General features: G+C 41.1%; 1 long non-coding RNA gene across 1 annotated transcript in view; it reads left to right on the forward strand.

Annotated features, from left to right (window-relative positions):
* Positions 1–383: 383 nt before the first annotated feature.
* Positions 384–20,781, forward strand: part of LOC139992598 (uncharacterized) — a 116,258-nt gene continuing 95,860 nt past the window's right edge. The window contains exons 1-2 of the long non-coding RNA XR_011801159.1: positions 384–903; positions 19,016–19,074. This is a non-coding gene — a long non-coding RNA (uncharacterized lncRNA). The remainder of the gene's footprint in view (positions 904–19,015; positions 19,075–20,781) is intronic.

A 20,781-nucleotide genomic window follows, 5' to 3' on the forward strand; every position in this document is an offset into this window, starting at 1 on the left:
GAGCGGGTGCCGCTAGGCCGGTGCCAAGGGGCGGTCATGTCCTCGCCGTCGTTCGGCTCGTCCCTTCTTTCTCGCGTTACAAACATTCCCGCATAAGTGAGTCTCTGTCGCGCATCCGGCGTTTACTTTCTCTGTTCTTTGGTCGGTCGGGTCCGATCGCACTCCCGCGGCTCTCACAGCTCGCTAGGAGAAGCAGGCGGCAAGCTTTCGTGTCCGAACGGCAGGGGAGCCACCGTCCGGGGCAGCGGCCAAGAGGGGCCACCGGCTTGCCTCCGCTTGCTGGCCGGCGCGCGTGTTTCTCTCCCTTCGGCTTACAGCATCCGCCGGACCTTCTCCTCTCTCCGCCTACGCGGTGCGAGTATGCTGTGTGCGCCAGTGCGCCCGCAAGCCCGCAAGTTCGCGCTCCGCCACGCAGCCCAAGCTCTCTCTAGCCGCGCGCTGATCGGCCACGTTCGTCAGCCGGGCCCCACGCAAAAAGGCAGCGGGGCCGCGCGCGAGCCGACTGGACACGGACACACACAACGGACGATTTCTTACTGTTAATTCGAAGACAAACACGAACGAACGGACCGGGCCGGCTTGGCGAGCAACGCGTCTCCAAGACAAGTCTCTTAAGGAAACGATCATTCTTATATACTATATATACATATACATAGTAACGTTCTCGCTCGCCGCTCAAGGAAACAGTTCGACGACGTGGTGTGACACGTAATACGAGTGAAAACATTCGAAACACGCGCGCTCCGACCTGATCACACGAGACCTCTTCGAAGAAACGGGCAGTGACTGTGAGGAAACGAACAGGATATCACGGACTGCTATCCAGTGCGCTGTTTTCGTTTGTGAAACACCGTTTACGCACGTCCTCGAACACGTCTTCTTGGGATCGCCGCGATCGTACAGGTGAGTCCGCCTCCTCAACGATCATCAGGATATTTTGCTTTTTCTTTTTCGTTCGTTTCTTTCGTTTCTCCTTTTGGTGTTCGATCTTCCTTTCATAGGAACGGTCGCGAGAAATGTCTCGTAGGGTGGCACTAGCGAGGTGTTTCAGTGTACGATGAAGAATTTTTTAATTTACATCGTTAGAACGTCTCGAGGGAATATACTTTGTAATTGGAAATTGATCGTTTCGTAGGTTCGTAAGGTGTATCGTGAGGAAATGTCATCGTTGCCAGCAACTGTCAGATCGATTCTGACTAACAGTGATGCTCTGTACTTTAAAATATTTAAATATATCATTTTTAAAGAACTGGTAGCCATTAAGTTTTTCTCTTTTCGTCTATTATCTGTTTATTCTAATGAAAGTTTTGCAACGAGGTTGAAAGAAATCGTCCGATGACGACAGAAGTGTTTCTGTTGAATTTTTATATTTTTTTGTTTGTCTCTAACTTCTTCAAAATCGTCAAATTATTACCCTGTTACAGTGCTTTTTATTTTCCCGGTGAGATAAATGAAATTTTGTTTCTTCGTTTCAAGTCGTATCGCAAGCTATTTTTATAGTTCGATTGCTTCTTTTCTGTAAAATCTAATAGGAAATAGCGTATTTTTGAAGGTGAAGGATGTATTTTTCAGTCGCGATCAGGCGATTTCCCTTTGGTCTAAGTGGCTTGTCTATCGTTCACAGATACATTCCCCTTTTTCGTAGACATTTCTCAAGCAAAGACGCGTCTCTGATTGTGTGGTGACACTCGTGGTGACAGTGTACAGTGGTGGTGGTGCTAATTGTGAGCTAAACAACACGATTAATCAATACGATTGCGAAATAAGAATAAATTTTGAAAATTAGCCGGAACGAGGGACAAATCGTATACTGACGATCGTATGAAAACAGTGGAAGTGACATTTCGTTCTAAGAATTCGGTTAAAACACGTGTCACTGGACGTTTGTGTGATGAAAAAATTCCTTGTAAATATAAGAGTCTGTTAATAAAGTGACAATTACGTATTAATTTTGTCATTATTAAATCGAAACACAATTGCCGAGGTGCGAATATAATGAAAATCAAAGTCACGTGTGCGCGTAATTAAAATATCGCAAATATGAATGTTTCATTCTCGGTATATTAATATTCCAGTTCGTGTATATTAATAAACATATGCCGATGGGGTTCGTCATCGGAAAACTATGCGGCTCATCTTAAAACAAAAGATAGGAGAATATTTTAACAACTAAGACTTCCATTCAATTTGCAAAAAGTCCAGTGAAACACGTATGAATAAATATAGTCGTTTTCAAAGGAAATGTGAATAAAATCGAGCCGATAAAATCTTTGATCAAAACGTGTAAAAAACTATTAGAACATTTTTATAGTAACATATTCTACTATCAAATATACGTAAAATGATATAAATAGTAATGAAGGCATTATTATTAGAGTATTAGAAATAACTCGTGGAACGTGTGTCTAATAAAAAATGTACGAATCGTCCGCCTCGAAGTAGATACGGCGAGTTCTTGTCAGACGTAAGACGATACATACGCCCGAACTACTCTTCCGTCGGCAACCAGATAGAACGGGGCATGTTTAGAAAATAAAAGATGAATAACACGAGATAATGAAAGATAACACTGTACATTTTTAAATAAAACTTGTAAAATGATAGATTAATGATGCGAATAATACTGACGTTACCGGAAATTGAAAAGTAAGAAAAATCATAATCTAACATACGTATAAAATCGTTAATATACACTAAAAAGTATTAAAAACACCTCTAAATATCACGTTCGTATTAATAAAAACATATTTTCGTTTAACGACAATCAATCGTGTTATCGAGTCGTATTAAAACACTTAAATCGTGATTTAAAACCGATAAATGTACTCAAACTGTCTAAAACTCGATGAACGATCGATGTTATCGTAAAAACTAACGAAATTAATCTTTATAAGCATTTTCGACTCTAATCGTAAAATCACCACCGGAATAATCTCGTCCGCAAATTCGAATCGGCTGCGTTGGAGGACGAAACAACGTTTACAGAATGATTTTCGGTGCAACCACGAGAACTCTATCGAGTACGAAAAATTAGACACTTTCACGATACTATAAAGACCCCTAATCGTGGCGGCGTTCTCGTGGAACTGAGGGTCCGAAAATCAGTATCTAACTTGGATCATGAATCTGGTGGAACCAGTTTCGCCGGTCCGAGCGAAGGGTTGGGCAAAAAAAGAAAAGAGAACGTATGCACAGGCAGTCATGCAGGAAGGGTTACCGATGGAACGCAACCTCGGAAGCGTTTTGTTGTTGAAATGCCGCGTGGCAGTTGGCAACTCGATCGATGACCGCGTATAAACAGCTAATAATCAAACGAATCGTGTCATAAACAATCCTGCGGGGGGCGGTAGAGTGGTGGTAAAAGTATAAATGAATTTCGATGACGGAGTGGGGTGCAACAACGTGACGGGGTAGGGGTGATCAATTTGAAAAGCATAGGAAATCTCGACCCGCTGAAAAATTTTGTTTCGATGTCCGACTTTCATCTGGATGTTTCCAGTTTTCAGTTACATCGATGTGTCGTAGTGTGATTTCTCGAACATTCTAAGTTTTTTGGTATTTTCGAATATCAAAAGTAACTTTCTTTTTTCCTCTATAACTTCGTTCAACGATTCTTGCCGTCTACTTTGGACAGGGGAAGATCGTCAGATACAACGATAGGAAGAAAACATTTGATGTGCTTGATCGATTTCGAATTGGATCTTGTTCAAGTCCCAAGCTCAACTTCTAAATCATTGGATCCGCTCAGATTTTGCGTAGGTTGCATTGAATACGTCGCGTATAGTGGAACATGTGTTTGATCAAGCCTATGCTGCTACTTTGAAAAGCTGAACGCTACTTTCGCGTTGAAAGGTTTCATTGACGTTTGTTCTTGTTTCTATTAAATCGTAGAGGCACGCGCTATGGGAAAGAAACGAACGTGTTCCACTGCGAGAAGTCAGACAGTGGAGTCTGTTTTTATTCATCTTATTCTGCGATGACATGTCTCCGTACCAAAATATGTACCGACTTATTTTGCTTCCACGAATCATCCAACTTATACATGGAATCTAGTTAGATCTTTTTTATTCGTTAAAAGTCAATTTCGTAATCCTTGTATGGAGATTCGTTGAAATTCCAAATATACACCTTCGCAGAAATTTATATTAAAAAGCAAAATAGAATAAATTTCAGGCAATATGAGGCAAAGTTCAAGCAAATTAAAATCAAATAAGAGCATTCTCTCAATTTTCAACGTTTGGTCAAATTTTTCGACGTCGAGTCAAAGTTGAAAATGTCTACAGTCGTATAAATCTCGCAAAAACGTAACAGGGATCACAGACTATATTTCATTCTTCTCTGTCACCCATCGTCAGTTTAATCTTTCGCATCCCTTTACGCTGCATGTCAACATTTCCGTTAAAATCAGACACCTTGTCCCTTCTTTAACACGCAAAACTTCTAATAGCGCAGGGAATCTTTCGCTATCCGCCTCTAAACCTGTCTAATAATTTACATGTCCTTCCCGCATCGTTTACGTCCTTTGTCCACACGAGAAATACGAATCCTGACCCCTTTCCTGAATATATCTCCGAAATACCAAAAAAAAAAAAAAAGAAAAAAAACAGAATCCAGAAAGATCCAGGCAAGAACTAAAACCTCGGAGCTGGTACGTCCGATCGGGAAGAAATGGGGGCGAAAGTGATCTTGCCGGTCACGTCACAGCGACACGACGACAGAACTGAATACGTACACGTCGAAGATCGATGTGCCTAAAAAAGGTCCTCAAAAAAAAAAAAAAAAAAAACAACACACTGACAACAATATATACCGACTCTGTGAAAAAACACGAGGTCGTTCTCGTTGTTGTCGTCTCCCGTTGGTGGGAGACTCTGGGTGGTCAAGGTGGGGGTATGTATGTTCCGAGGGTGAACGGTATGATAACGTCGAACAGGTCGACACGCGATGTATCGGTCGGTGAAGAGTGGAAAAAATGGGGGTGGACGGGGAGGGGGAGGATTGAAGGTTGCCCCCGAAAGAATCGAAAGTTTCGTCGAGTCAGAGAGAGAGAGAGAGAGAGAGAAAGAGAGAGAAGAGAGAGAGAGAGAAAGAGACTGTACGATCGAGCGAAGAAGAAAAGAGAAGCAGAGGATTGAAAAAGGGGTTGGGGTGAGTCGTGGTTGCTTGCAAGGGCTAGTATAGAGAGAAAAGAGAGAGGAAGACAGAGAGGAGAGGTTAGGAAGAAGGGGTAGCCTGGTATCGAGAAAGAGAAGGGGATAGTGGTAGAGAAGGTATAAGGAGGGGTAGAAGGAAAAGTCTGTCGGATGGTAGGGGTACACGAGGCGAGGGTGAGTGGGTTAACTGCAAAACCCGATCGTCCGTGTTTTTATCTTAAGACGACTCTCCGACTAGAAGCCGCGTAGGAGACGAAGAGAAGAAGGGGTTCGTCGGTGGTGGTTCTGGAAGGGGTTCTTCTCAAGCTCGGAGTCCAGTTGGAGGGGTAGAAACGACAACGGCGGCGGCGTCGACGTCGGCGGCGGTGGCGGCGTGCGTCGCGGGGTATAGAGGTTTCTGGTGGTGGCAGCGCTGGACCGTCTGGGGGTGGGTGGGGGTGGTAGTCTCACTCCGACGGAAGAAATGGTGGGGATAAGACTACCCTCGGAGGCAGGAGTGCGTTTGCGCCGCCGCCGTGGAGGTGGCATCGGGTGCTAAGGGTTGCTTATTCGCCCCAGTCCCTGGCGGCGGAGGGGTGGTCTCTCTCTCGCCCGCTCACGACGGGGGTGGGGAACCCCTCGTCCCCGACTGCAGGGTTAGGGTGGTCTTTAGGTCTGTCAGTAGCAAAGCGGCGGCCTCATCATACGGAGCTGCCGGGCTGACCAGCCAGGCCGAAATCACTTAAGACGCGTACACCTTGTAATATAACCACCGTAGAGGCGCGCGCGCGCTCCCGCGTCGTCCGCACCTACACCTACTCACACGTATATACATACACGTACATACGACTACCCACAACCACACCGTACATATACATATGTGTACATTGAAACGCGCGCGCGCGACCAAAATTCTATATGTATATATAAGCTGGTACACGCACCAACACTGCAACTCACATACGCACAACTGCCCAACCAATACAGGTCGAACCACATCGCGCTTATTTACGACACACGATCGTGCCGAAACACGCGGACACTGCTGCTCTTATACTACGTGCACGCGCGCATCCGTTGCGTATACCAGTCATCAACGCGAGCGCGGTCATCGGTCAGTTCTTCTAATATACGTGCACCTTAAGGACACGGAGGTGCATACGTCCTGCGAAGACGCGTACGTTGAAACAGTGGTGTACGCCGATCGTTTGAACAGAGGTGAGATGTGAGGTGAGGAGACACGACGCGCAGTGGTGGTCGACCGATTAAGAACGCGAACAGACGGTGATTCTTGATTCAGTGCTGGACGCGTGAACATAGAAAGAGGAACAAAACGGAATCTATATGTGTCGTGATTGGCATTCGTCACCGTGTACATCGTCGATGCCAGTTATCGTCACGATGAAACGATCGTGGATTAGTTTACCGCCGTAACAGGACACCGTTCGTTGGTTTTCGTGAATGAAAGATGCTCGGGATTGTATAGAACAAAGATGACCGGACAGTATCGTGAAAATCGAGTACAGTGTGTAAGAACATTGTGAGGCTGCTGCCGGTAGAAGGCAGTAGATCCCTCTGCTTCTTCGTCACGTTGGTCAGTGGTTTGTCGACCTTCGACCGAGACTGTTGTGTTTCTACGTACAACTCTCGTACAGCTCGTGTGACCGACTCGACCCACGACTGTTCCGTTGATCATCCCTCGTGTTATACTACGTCGTGACTCAGTGTGACACGTGTATTTTTTATCGTCCGGATAAACGTGGCTGCGTCGACAATAATAAGGTAATACATCGTGAATGTCCTGTTGACTAATGTGTTCACTAATCAACCGGGTTCAAGTGATTCTAGTGATTCTAGATTTCTCCATGTCCTTGAATTATCTTAGGGTTCGTTTCTTGAATTTCCATCTATTCGAGTATTGTTATAGGAGAGAGATGTTCGTCGACTGTCCCGTGATCATCGAAGAAGAAACCTGTGCTATCATATCGTTAAGACACTCGGCGGTACTGAGTTCCGCCCGTGAAATTCGACGTTATTCTGCGAAAAAGTTTAACGAATCGAGAAATAGGTTACGTGATACCTTCCTTCGTTGATTATTGTGAAGTACGATGAAAATTAACCCGCCTCGGTGATCGACGAGCAAAATTGATTGCTTTGCAATTGTACCGGTGGAACTTCGGTATCGTCGAGTCTCATAAAAAATTTCGCATGTCAAAATTCGGCGACAATAAAATCGCGGTTGTTAGCTGTTGACTATCAGTGGCCATGGATTGTAATTTTAATGAAGCCGCCTTTACGATTTGTACGGAACCGTTGTTCGACAGTGATTGCGTGCTGTTTTTCAAGCTGAATGAACACACGGCCGGTGTTTAACACAGACAGAGAGAAAGGGAGAGAAAGAGAGTGTGCGGGTGTATGTGTGAGCGAGACGAGTATTTAAAAAAAAAACGCGTTCGCTTGTCGAACAGCGCTGAAAAGAGCAGCGGATCGTATTATTTGGTGGTGTTTAATTGAGATTTAATTGACCCCTCCATTATTCATCGCGATTGTCAATGAGCGGTTTACGCGGTGTATGCGACCAGTGTTTCACTTTCGTTCCATCGAATCCTAACCATGAAATACAATTTATGTTTTTTTTTGTGTTGCGTTGCATTTTTATTTATTTCTTTTCCTTTCTTATCCTTTCGTTTTCCTTGCATCAACTTGATCGCGCAAGTTCTGTCATGCTATTTTTCAGCAGTTCTAGCAAAAATTACATACAGTGACGATCGTTCTTTCACTTTGAAAAATTCAAAGATGAAGTATAGAAAAGTCTTGCGCGATCAAGAGCACTTATGCTCTTACATTTAATTTAGTTATTATTCATTTGTTTACTGCAATTTATTTGCAATTTAATTGCTTCTCACAGCGTGAAATTTCAATCATCGAACGTGTCAAGGAACGGTGTATGGTTCAACAAACAAAAAAAAGAAAAAAGAAAAAGGAAAGAAAAGAAAGAGAAGAGAAAATGAAAGAAAAGGAAACAACTGTGAACGCCGTGACAACGATTAATTAGCACGGCAACGAGAGCATTGCCGCGGCACTGGAAAGAATGGGTACGCGTGACGTTTCAATAATCATTTTAAATCCATTTCGTGATTCTGCGTCCCCTCCGTCGGGAGTCTTTCGTATCAAGCCACAGTCTTTCTCTCTCTCTCTCTCTCTCTCTCTCTTTCTCGGTTTCTGTCCATCGCCAAGTGGATTCTACCCAATAATAGATCAAAATCGTGCTGTCATCCAACGAAGACCGATATTTCACGCTCTCGCGCTTCCGTGATAGCTTCTGAATTGTTCAAACGATCCACTCTACGATACGTTCCTAAATTCAAAGAGCCAAATTTATACAAGATACCTACGATTAATTCAACGTCTCGTGGTTAGGACCATCGCGGGAATAACTATTCCGTTCGCTTTAAATAGCAGAAGTCTGAAATCACAAGGAAGAGACGCGAGATTACTCTGTCGATCGGTCTTAGTAGTAGCAAGCGTGTGTGGTCAGACGTCACAGTCCGATAGACTACGAACGCCTGGCGCCTGAGACGAGAGAGAACTCGTCATGCACAATGCTAAAGCTCCATTCAAGGGAATTATATTTATTGTGATCAATAGTTCGGTCTCTCTTTACCCTATATCGAATAACTAGCCACGGTGCTGCTGATTTATTTATCAGAAGCGAGAGACACTCGAGTTGTTCCCCGACCTTCAATAATTCAGTCAGATGTCATTATTTCGATGTATATTTCTCACCGTAGTAAGGACTTGATTCTGTATGCATTCCGACATGTTCGAGCTGTCAGCAGGATGAACGCGAAGGAAACGGGTAATAATACCTTTTACAAAGAATTCGATACGTTATCGCGAAAAGTCGGGAATAATCATACATATATACATATATATGTAGGACGTATGCAAATTTTTGACAGAATATTATCTCGAGTTGTCTAATTCGACTTCATCGAGTCGCTTACTATTTTTATGCTTGGCGAATTTGAATGGTTCTGGAACTCGAAGGGATCGGTCGGCGATCGCACGGGAAATCGGAGGCGGCAGAAAAAAAAGCGGCATTTTTTTACAGCGATGAGGGGGAAAAATGTCGAGCCTTTCTTCGATAATTCTTTGATTCGTAAGGGGCCTTTGACCTATAATCAGCGAACGTGTCGAACAATACGGGGCAGCTGTCACTGTCCCTGTCTCTGTCGCTGTCGTCCGTTATCAACATCTGCCTCGTAAAGCAGCGCGGTCCGCTTGTGCATGTATGTGCACGCGTGCACACACGCGCGCACGGGCGCAAACAACGCCGGAGCCAGCATAATCTACGACAGCTTCGAATTCAGAGTTTCACGCTTATCGCGGGCACTCCTTCCAATATTTGTTCTCGGCGAAAAGGGGATCGAGTGACTTTTATCAAATGGATGTATTGTTAGCGAGAGAATGGACTACGCTTTCCCACACGGGAACAGCCTCCTTAACGTTCGCGATCGTTTTCACGGGGTTCATTAACCATGCACGCGGACCATGACAAAGCTCTCCGGTATCGTTGTCCGTAAGGAAATGCGACGACTCCCTTTTGCTTTCGAAACGCCGCGCGATTTGACAGCTCGATCCCGTGCAACGATGGTGTCGCTTGTTTCTGGTTACGAAAAAAAGAAAAAGAAAAAAAGCGTTGAATACGATCGCGTATTCGATTCGAGGTCGTTCAATTAGTATCGAACCGGGAATAGAACAGTGACGGCTGCTTCGAACTTTTTTCTCCAATTTATATTGCTACTTTCGAGTATACTGAAAAAATGGTTATCGAACTCCACGAGGTCGTAAGACGATGTATTTGTTAATTATTCGATGATTTCTTTCGTTTGACATAATTAATTCGCGAAATCTGTAAAAATGATCTGAGAATTTTTAATTGGCTGTACAAAAAGCTTCTTTGATTAATAGTCTGATCAATCTGTTATACTTTATCGCGAATTGTATCATATCGTATGAAAGTTGGTCTTTTCCGTTCGATACCATACGCCACCGAGTTTTACGGTAATGCTTAGTAATAAGATAAGAAAATTAAATATTTAGACAATATTTAATGGCTAATAGTTTATTCGCAATCATATTGATAAAAAATACTATACGCGAATTTACGATCAAAATCCACTGACATTTCTAGAGAAAAATACGTCATAGAATTTCAAATATTCATTGAAAAATACTAAGAATCTAGTAACTGATCATAAAAAAAAAAAAAATACTTTTTCGGATAAATGTTTTTTGCCATAATACTCTAGATTCTAGACACTTTGAATTCTTCGCGCTTCTATTCAACAATTTCGATTTTTTGTAACTTAGCTTATTTATGAAATCTAAAGAAAAATACGTTCCTCGCCATCCTCGATACTTCTTCAAAATTCTGAACTGAAAGGTTACGTTACGAATTTGACATGCTGTCAAAAAATGAAAGAGATCAGACGAACCCTAGCGACTGAAAGTCAATCGGTCAGAATTAAACTCTCCGTCGGTTCTTCGTTACTTAAGATCTTAGATCTCCTCGGCTTCGAATCTTAATTAATTTTCCTAAAACCAATTTGCCACGGGGATCACGCGAAATCTCGGTTGCGCGGAGTCGACGGAAACTTTTTCCACGAGCGGCTGTTCGAGGCTTAAAATGGGAACGAGGTATACGTTGCCTAATGAAATCTCAGAATCTCGCCATTAGGAATCCCGCGGGGGTGCGTCGCGTTTCTCAAACTTCTCGTTCACTTTGCCTGCGAAACTTGAGCTCCGCTTCCGGCTTAACTTTTCACCGACGTTCTGAGGAACGTCGCGCAAACGGTAATGCGTCGCGACGATTCGATTCGTTGCAATGTATCCGGCCAAAGTTGTCCATTGTAATGCACCGAGTTACAAATTTACTTCTGAATTTATTTTATTTAGCTTTGGAAACATATCGTGTTCAATGTTTCTGTAATTTAAGCCTAGAGAATTATGTCTATCGAATAATTATTCTATAAATTAACTATCGCTTTATTTTGTTTCTTTTGTTAGTTGCTTTTCGCTCTTCCTTTTCACATAGCATCTGCATTTTTCAAATTGACAAGGCTTAAATTGAAGCCGAATTTCAAGACCAGTCATTTTCAACGAATAGAATCTAGCCATGCACGGTTATCGAATGATCGTAAAAGCAACAGTAGATGTTTTAACAGCGTTAAACCTAAAATACGATAATCGTAAAACTGAATAAAAATTTATATTCGTAACTGTCAAAAATTCTGCTCGTGTTGAAAAGAAAATACCGTTGTGCGTTTATATTTGAATATTGACAAGTGTTTTATAGATTTATATTTATTAACCTTCGACTCAACTTTTCAAATTCTTTAACATTTTTGCTTCGAAGCTTATTTCTCACTTGAAAAGAAATCTTTTACTCTGAAATCCAAGCAGCGCGTAAAAATATGAATGCATTCGCTTAGTTTAGAAGATTTGTCCATTCGATTTTATTCTGAAAAACAGTCGTCACATTTTTAACGCCGAAACTGCACCCGTGTTGTCAGCAATGCAACGAAGATCGAACGATTAGGCGACGTTCCAAATGCTTCCCATTTCATCGAGCCGCTGTTAAGCTTTCAAAATCGCTATGCAGGATTATGTCTTGGCAAGTGTTGGGAATAACGACTTCTAGGCGCTCCCAAATGGCGGCCGTTGTCAGAATTTGCTAAGTTCTCGAGTGCCACACCGTGACGCATCTTAACGTATCCTCGCGTCATCGTCTGACTAACGAAAGTTTCATCGTCGAGCCTCGATTGTCGAGCCTAATCTCGTGGGAGGCGAAGAAGTCGCGAGCTAAATCGTATACGAATCAACCGAATTTACAGTTGTGAATTTCATCCAGAGGAAAATTCGTTTTGTTAATTTTGAGAATTAACAATGCTTTTTTCTATTAGATTAATGGTAAGAAATAGTTCGTAAATAACTAAGTATTTTTTAATCTTGCGAGATTCGCGTTAGCCACGCAAATGTTAATCTTAACTACTCCGTTAATTCTAATGTCACCTTAATTGTTTGTTACATGTTCCTCGAAAAATATGATATAATACGTACATTTTTTGTGCCGGGCTTTTAATTTCAACGAAGTGAAGTCTTCATGGAAAGAAACTATTTTGTTCTCATCGTGTGAATTGATTATCTTATTAAGATAAATAAATAATAATAATGAAAGCTAAGATAGAAACGTCCTTAAGTTTTTCAAATTGTGCAGCTTTACACTGTTTCTGAAATTGTTTGTCTTGGTAATTTATATTTGCATAAAGTTTTATTCGTTCTACCTTTGACATTCGAAATTACAAATTTTGATCATATAGTGAAATAACTATATAAACACATAGCTTGATAAACACGTACTAATATATTTTCCATCTAATCGTGATATTACTTAATTTTATTGCCACTTACTTTCGTCACATGTCGGGTAATTATTGATTCTGAGTTAAAATTGACTATTTTATAATTGGACATAAATAAATAAGTAGGTTCCAGAATAATCTATCGGCTTCTCGTTATGTTTTTACAAATATTACTTATATATTTTTCCTTCCTTGTTTACGCCATTCAGTTTATATGTATCTGCAAAAAATATCTGATACCCCCTTCCGTCAATCATAGTTACACCTAGTTTTTTCCTAAATTTAAAAGTACATTCCAAAATGCATGCCCTTAATACGCTGACTAATAGGAATCTTGATTGGCAGAATGTCACATAATCCAATAATCATAAAATCGATATTCCAGTATAAAAAGCCATAGAATACCATAGAAATCAAAATTTGACAATATTCAAAATAAAATCTCATTCGTGTACAGTTTGTCGATTTAATACAGTCGCCATAAATATTGTGATCCTTTACTCAATTATCTCAACTAATTTTTTATTTAATGCGTGCAATACACGTAGTAATAATACGAAACAGGTAATCAAATTTGCTTGTCACTGCGGTATTTACAGGACATCGTACATTGCTCGCTACGTTTCATCATTTTCATCTTATCCTCGATTTACAAGACGTTCTAACAAAGAGAGGAAAGTACGAGAAAGAAAGAAGGAAAGAGAAACGATCGCGACTGGCAAACAACGTTCGCGCACGGTAGCCGTGAAAATGAAATCGAGACAATAAAAGTACCTACAGGAAGGTGGAGGGCAGGGCTCCCCTTGTTTTTGAAAGATTTCAGGCCACGCGGTGAACTTTTATGAGCCTTCCACGAAGGAACCTTGTCGCTTCTAAGCTCGTTGAAACAAATGTAGCCGAATGCCGGCCTATTTGCATACTCATTGTAAGCCGTAAGTGCTTCACCCTAAAGCCGGCGGATAGCTGGTCTCGTGACGAAACCGGGAAACGATGGTACGAGAGGGCGAGACGAAAATTTTCGTCACGGACGTCCTTGCTCGTTTCATTAACAAGGATTTATCATCGAAACGAGAAGCGACGCCCTTTTCTAGCCAGTTTTTAATACACACGGTTGTTCTGTTACGTCGAAACTGATAAAATATACGGCCGTGAGCGTGTGACCGGGCTTATTTTTCGCAGGTTTCCAACCAAAATATCCGATTTCACTCAACGCTGAAAAATAATTTTATTGGTACCTCGATGCGAACAACGAAAAAAAAAAAAAAAAAAAAAAAAATGGAAGCCGTAGAAGTTCTTACGAGCGATGTTTGATGTCGACGTTACACGCTATCATTTTTACAGTTTTGCGGGTTTGATGGAGTAAAATATTGAGAGAAATTGGAACTAAAATTTTCCAGTCTTTTCTATTATTTATATTGCGATATATGAAATCAACGATGAAATTGTTAAGAGTATTTTAACGATGTCTACAACTATGTACGATGTTCCGTCGCTATGTTCTGGGAAATATAGATGCCTTACTCAGAATTGATAAACATTGAGAGATCATTCTTATCGGTGTTCGAGTAATCTCCGACTTCCGCTACAATTAAAAGCAAACCGCGGAATATTCTTCCTTCGATAGAAAAACTTACTTCGATCAGCACGCAGTAGTTATGAACTTTTAATTACGATTTACCGAGGGAAAACTGATTTTCTGATGACTTACGAATCAAGAAACTGAAGCCAAGGGACTAAAAATTTGGTCGTTTGTTGCAAGAAGAAGAACAAGATTTGGGGCATAAAAATTCGAGGACTGTAGTGGCGTTCATAGACTGTAATGTCATTCACCTAATAGAACAAGATCTTCTTTGAAAAAGATAACACGTAGGTATGTGATTAGTCGCGGGTTCTCACGCGTTCCTTCAATTATTTCCTGGTAGGCGCGAAAAGCGTCGTTATCCGACGTCGACTGAAAATGGGGAACTCGTCGCAATTAATAATATTGGTAATTGGTGTACGCGTGTCGTGTGCCGCTGAACTTCAAAGGTCATCGATTGGCAGCCAGTTTAATTAACGCAATCAAATGAAAATATTAATGCACGCGCCGCGGTATGCGTGAACGTGCATGGGGTGGATCGGTGATGGTGCGTCGCTCGCGGCCGCGAGGCTCATTATGCAAAAGTCCGTTGCGCTACCCCACGCCGCACCTCACCGTCATGCAATTTCGATATTCGTTCGGCCTCCAAAAAGATTGGATACACGCGTTAAATCGTAGCATTGACCCACATCGAATGATTCCGAGTTTGACTGCGTCGTCATGCCGACACATCTTGTAATTCGTTTTCGATTCTCAGTTTCAATTTTCTCTATGCTTTGATCGTTAGATCTCAAATGAGCGGTTTCTCTGGTAGGGTGATGTTACAATTCAATCTTAAATTTTCATAAAATCATCAGATTCGTATATTGTAAGAGAAAAGAGAGCTCAATTTTATTATTATCATTATTATATTATTAGTATCTTAATATGGCAACCGAAATGATAATCCCAGAGTTTTTAATAATACATTCCCAACGATCTTTTTCAGTTTAACCTGATTATCGTGAAAAATCTAATACTTTATCATGCAACGAGTGAAATTCATATTAAAACGTTAAGTATATCACTTTTTGTACGATCTAAATTTCCAAACGAAGCTTAACAATTTCCTAATGGTTTCTCAGGTTTTATCTTATTTTTCTGTAAGTGTTTTAGTATCTACTTATAAACAAAGGTGTACATGAGTTCATAAAAAGAGAATAAAAGTCTGTCTATAAAATGTATCACGTTGCCACATGGATCGGTCGAGGTAGCCTGGACTTATCAACGAGGAAGGATGTTTTAAAAGAGTTTGATTGCACCGCGACGTTGTATCCGTTCGGCGACGTGCTTGAGGTCGAATTTATCGCGCAAGGAAGCCAGAAAAAGCGTCGCGGCTACGGAAAAATAACATTCAACATTTAATTGAAGACCCGCCGCGCCGGTAGGTGCATTAACGATAGTTTTACAGTGAGGGGGTCGGGGGGGGGGCGCAATCGCAATTTGAAAACGGCTTTTAATTGCGTTTTCCCTTCCTTTTTTTCTTCCCTATCCCCCTCTCTTTTCCATCTACTTTCCTTTTTTTTTTTCAAACGATCCCGCGTAGACCGTGAAATACCATTAAATTATCTCGACGATCGTTCCGAAACTAATTTCGAAAAAACGTCGGTAATAAAAGTAAAACTCTCGTGCTCAACATTTTACGTTTCGAACAATGCGTCCCATTGAAAGGAGCACTCGAACGAAACGACACTCGAGCGAAAGATCCGGAAGACCGCGATGAAATTGCGAATTGAATATGTTTTTTAATATTCATTTCGACCAGAAACCGATTACCGCATCTCTTCACTCTCTCTCTCTTTCACTCTCTCTCTCTCTCTCTCTCTCTCTCTCTCACTCTCGTTTATTTCCCTTCTTTGATTAAATAAAAAAATCAAGAAAGGAAACAAAGAAGGCAAAGCTTCTGGTGTTTCTTCTTCGATAAAGCCCACACTTATGACGCATGATCATGCACGATGCTTCATACGATACTAAATATTACCGTCCCGGAAATCGTGTGGCTTTCTGCTGTTGGCTCAGTAGCAATTGGTCGTCCTTCGTCACCCTCCGCAATTGTCTCGAGGATGCGAGCCGATTCTCGCACGGTAATTGCGAATCGACGTGTCGCGTTAATGCGTCACAATCGCGTCACGTATCCAGCGGCTCGAGTCCGCCATTAAAGCGCAGTCTTCGAGCCGTGGGAACACATATTCACGGGACTGGCCTTCGTTAAAATAGAGAAGAACGCATCCGTGTTGAACTATTGGTTGTTCTTATTTATTAGATCGTGCGAAAAGTTTCTTTCGTTTCATGAGGAAATAGTAAACGCACAACGTTATTTGTTTTATATTATTTTGTCGAATCACGTACGATCCATTTTCTTCTGTTGAGATAAACACCGCGACATTTCACAGACTTGGTTTCACGTTTGTACGAAGGTGAATTGTTGTAGAAAACACGTTTGCGAAAGAAAGACACCCTAATACATCAAGATCTTGTTAATAATAATTTCCAAGTGAGTCAAACTTTCACTTCGTTCGACCGTGTTTGCCACGAGTATTGCAATTTTCCCAAAATTTGTTAAATTTTCCTTTAACGTATTCTTTAATATATTGTGATATAAAATTCGTAGATTCATACTTGTTGAAAAATTCTCCGGACTTAACACTAGATTTGTATAAATCTGTTGTATTATTTTAGGCTGCTTTTAGAAATGTATGATACAAAAGATTACTTTGTGAAAGATTATCATCAAGATTGCAAGAAATTGTACCATATCGTAGAGTTATACATTATAGGGAAGATAGCAAGTAGCGACATTTGTTATTTACAGCAATGAAAGAATTAAATCCAAACAATAAAGTTGCGATGAAATTTTGATTAATCTGTACTAATTCATATAGTTTTACTCTACAGACTAAAATACATGTTTTCGGTTATTGTTTAATGCGTCGATTCTGAAACAGATAGCATCAAAATTGTATAACCTTTCTATCGTGAAATTTAATTATGTATTTCTCTGAAAAACTCGTGACACGTAAAACAGTTGAATGTAAATATCACCTTTTCCAAAAATGAGCAATGTTGGTCATTAAAAATTTCTTAAATCGTAGGTTACTGTGTTTCAAAATTCCTTAAGAATTTAAATAATAAATTGATACTCTAAATAGCAATTTGCATAACGACAGAGATCATTGACTACGATAGCTAAATAACGTTATAATTAAGTATCTTAAAAATCTGGAAACTTAAAAGAACCACGAACTAAATCGTATCAAACGATACATTAAGTAACAACGCGCGATATATCAATTACAGGCATACACACGCATGCACGATTCGTTAGTGAATCTCACGAGAAATGTATATGTATGTTCCACATTATATGTGCGTATGTCGTGTGTATATGACACGTGTGCGAGTAAAGGACACGGTATCAGGACGAAAGACACGGACTCGAGGCACGGAGACACATACTAATTAAACGGCAGTATTGTCTGGCCCGTTGTGCGAAGACATGCTAATTACATTTCGAAGAAGAAATCCTTTTTCACCCCATAGACCTGGCCATGAATGAAGCGCGAATCTCGCGCCCGTTTTCTTTTTTCCGCCGAATGAAAAGGATTTCTCCGTTGCTCGTTCATCGCCTCTGTCTGTCTCTCGTGCGCCCGTGTACGTCTCCTCTGAAACGACCAACTGCTGTGTGCCAGTTCGTATATCCACGGGCCGACCCTAACGTCGCCATTGTATTCTACATATATATATGCACATGAGCACACGGTTCTTTTAAAAGAAAACTACTCGTTCGTCTGTGCCTTCTTCTCCCGAGAAGTCTTTTTCCTCTTGAACGATGACGATGACGTCGATAACGAGGATGTTCATGGCTGTTGGTATTCGCGTACAAGCTATTTATGCTTCCATCGGTTATTATGTAAGTGATACGATGATACAGAGAGATCATAGAGTTTGTCATTCGATCGGTTAATTTCGGAATTAATCAAACGAATTGTATCGTATTGGATCTTGTTACCACGTGAGAGTTTTATATGTTTCTTTAGGTACGTTCGTAAAACTATAAGGTTCCACAAATATTGACAGTCTATGCACAGTTTTACATCAAATATTCACCGAACTGCTGAAACGATGGAGTGCCTTTCTGACCAATACAAATTTATATTTATATCACAATTTCTCCTTTCGTTTTAAACTTATTGCAATGGTACGTCTATTTGCTGGTTTTCTATTTATGAATGTAGTATCATAAGTTCGAAGTAGGTAACTTTTTATCGTATGAAATACTTAAACACAGTTGGTGTCGAGAGCTTAATTAACGACTACGCTGTAACTTGGCCCATACTATATACAATTGAAACGAACAATAAAACCCCGATGGTGGTAATTAGCGATCGAGGCTCGATAATCAGGTTGGTTTGTTGAGCGGCATTGTGCCGGCCGTTCCCGGCCAACCGTTTCATTCAACGCATTTTGTTGTTATTTTGTATAAATATTTGCGGATTTTAATATGAAGTGACCGACAGAACGTGACGGCATAATGCGAAGGTGATGCAATTTAATAGAAATTACTTGAAATTCATTAAAACTACCGGCGCGCGAGTATCGAAATTAATTTATGCCCGTCGGTGAAACATGCGCCGCGATAAAATCGAAATTATTATAAATTCCGCTGCCGCTGCACTTGACCTTGTTGCATCGAATTAAATGTTTAAACGGATTTCGAACCCCCGTTCCGCACGCCGCGCCGCTTCGAAAATGAGAGGAAAGCAATCGACAATCACACTCGAAACGCACACATTCGTTTGCCCACTAACCGTTCTTTCACCGTTTCGTTTGTTCTTTAGATTGACGAATGACGACGTAACAGAGAGCTGGCTGGTGCGCGGATACCGGGACACAAGAGGTAAGTCGAACTATGATTAAACAATAGGACTATTCTGGCGCGCGGTTTTCCTTTGACGGTGCATTCGTAATTTCCTAAGTGTCGCCCCGTGTCGAATCGCTCGAAAAATCATCGGCCGCGTAACAAGCGCGAAATTAAGCGAGCAGAAAAACGCGAGGAAACTGAATGCATATTGATTACGCTCGCTGAGAAGAAACGAGGGAACACGGTATTTATATTCGATGAAATATGTATCGCATTGACACGCCAGAAGAGCGAATGCAACACGTGTGAAAGGTAGCTTTCAATCTGGATATTTCAATATTTTTGTCTGCTCTGTTCCTTTCGACTTTTCGGCCACTTTTCAGCCGTCTCGTTAAAATCACTCGCACGCGCTCTCGTTTCTTGTCACTTTGTCGATCCTCTGATAAAAATGCTACAATCGGATCTTGTTTTATCAGGTGTTTATAAGTAAATATACATGCACGATACTTTATAATTTTATTGACTCAAACTACGCTGGGTAATTGAACCGTTGATGTGAAGTTTAACGATCGATACAGGTTTTCGTCAATCATAATTTATACTGAAATAAAAATATGTAAAGGAATTACGTTAAATGATAGAAAGAAATATAGAGAATTTACATTTATTGACATACACAAATTTGTTATATTGTTATTGTTATTGTTATTATTATACCGCAGATATTTATGCAAATTCATATTAATAATAAGGACAAATAAAGCATTGAAACTGGAATAAGAGAACGTTTTATCCTCTAAATGCAGCAGTATATTCTCTTTGCTTTTAATATTCTGTATACGTGTTTCTTCGTGTGTGCACACTTTTTTTTATTATTGCATATGTACATCTACTTGTCATAAATACGTAAATATCCACGATATAATACATCGTATAGCGGACTTTTGTCGTGCAATTCTTTGAGAAAATGTACTAATCTCCCAATCGATACCTCTAAAATTATCACACTCTGAACGTAAACTTAATTTTTCTTTTCTTCTCCTCAACGTGATCTATCGACTGAATTTTATATCTGTAGTTTGCTTAGCCTGCAGGCGCAAAAGTACCTGCCTCTTACAAGCAGGCAAACTATTCATACGAAAAATCGCGCAATGTAAGCGCCGAGGCAGTCTCCGTCTTTGACGGATATCGTGGACGAAAGTTCACGTGGCCTGCGTCTGCGGAGGCATCCGGCAAAGGTCTCTGATTCGACCAGTGCATTTTAATTCCTCCCCGTTGGCTCTCCGCAGTTCTTTTTTAACTTTTATACATCACCGGGCAGGATTATGCAAGCAAAGAGCCGAGGTCTTTCCATGACGCGGAGCGAATGCTTAGAATTTAAAATGCATTTCATATCGTTATGCTCTCCGCTTTCTCTTTCTCATCGCGCTCTTCTTTTGCCGGGCACCGTCTCTCGCTTCTTCGTACATCGCACGCGCCCCGTCTCCCTTTTTTCACCCTCTTTCTCTGAACCCCACACCCCCTCTTGTACCGTATCTGTTTCCCTCTTTTTCTCTCTTCCACCTTCCTCTCTGTCTTCGTTCTACTCCTCTTTCCAAGAATCAGTCCTCCTGCCCGCTCGTTCAACAGACGGCATATATGTCTTTATGAACGGTATGTGGAGTAGACAAGTGCATTAAAACCTCGGGCGTTAGTTCAAGCTTCAAGAGGGAGGAGGATGACTGGGTTGTAGGAGGGTAGATG

Source organism: Bombus fervidus, chromosome 11 (genome assembly GCF_041682495.2).
Source record: "Bombus fervidus isolate BK054 chromosome 11, iyBomFerv1, whole genome shotgun sequence".
NCBI classification, from domain to species: domain Eukaryota; kingdom Metazoa; phylum Arthropoda; class Insecta; order Hymenoptera; family Apidae; genus Bombus; species Bombus fervidus.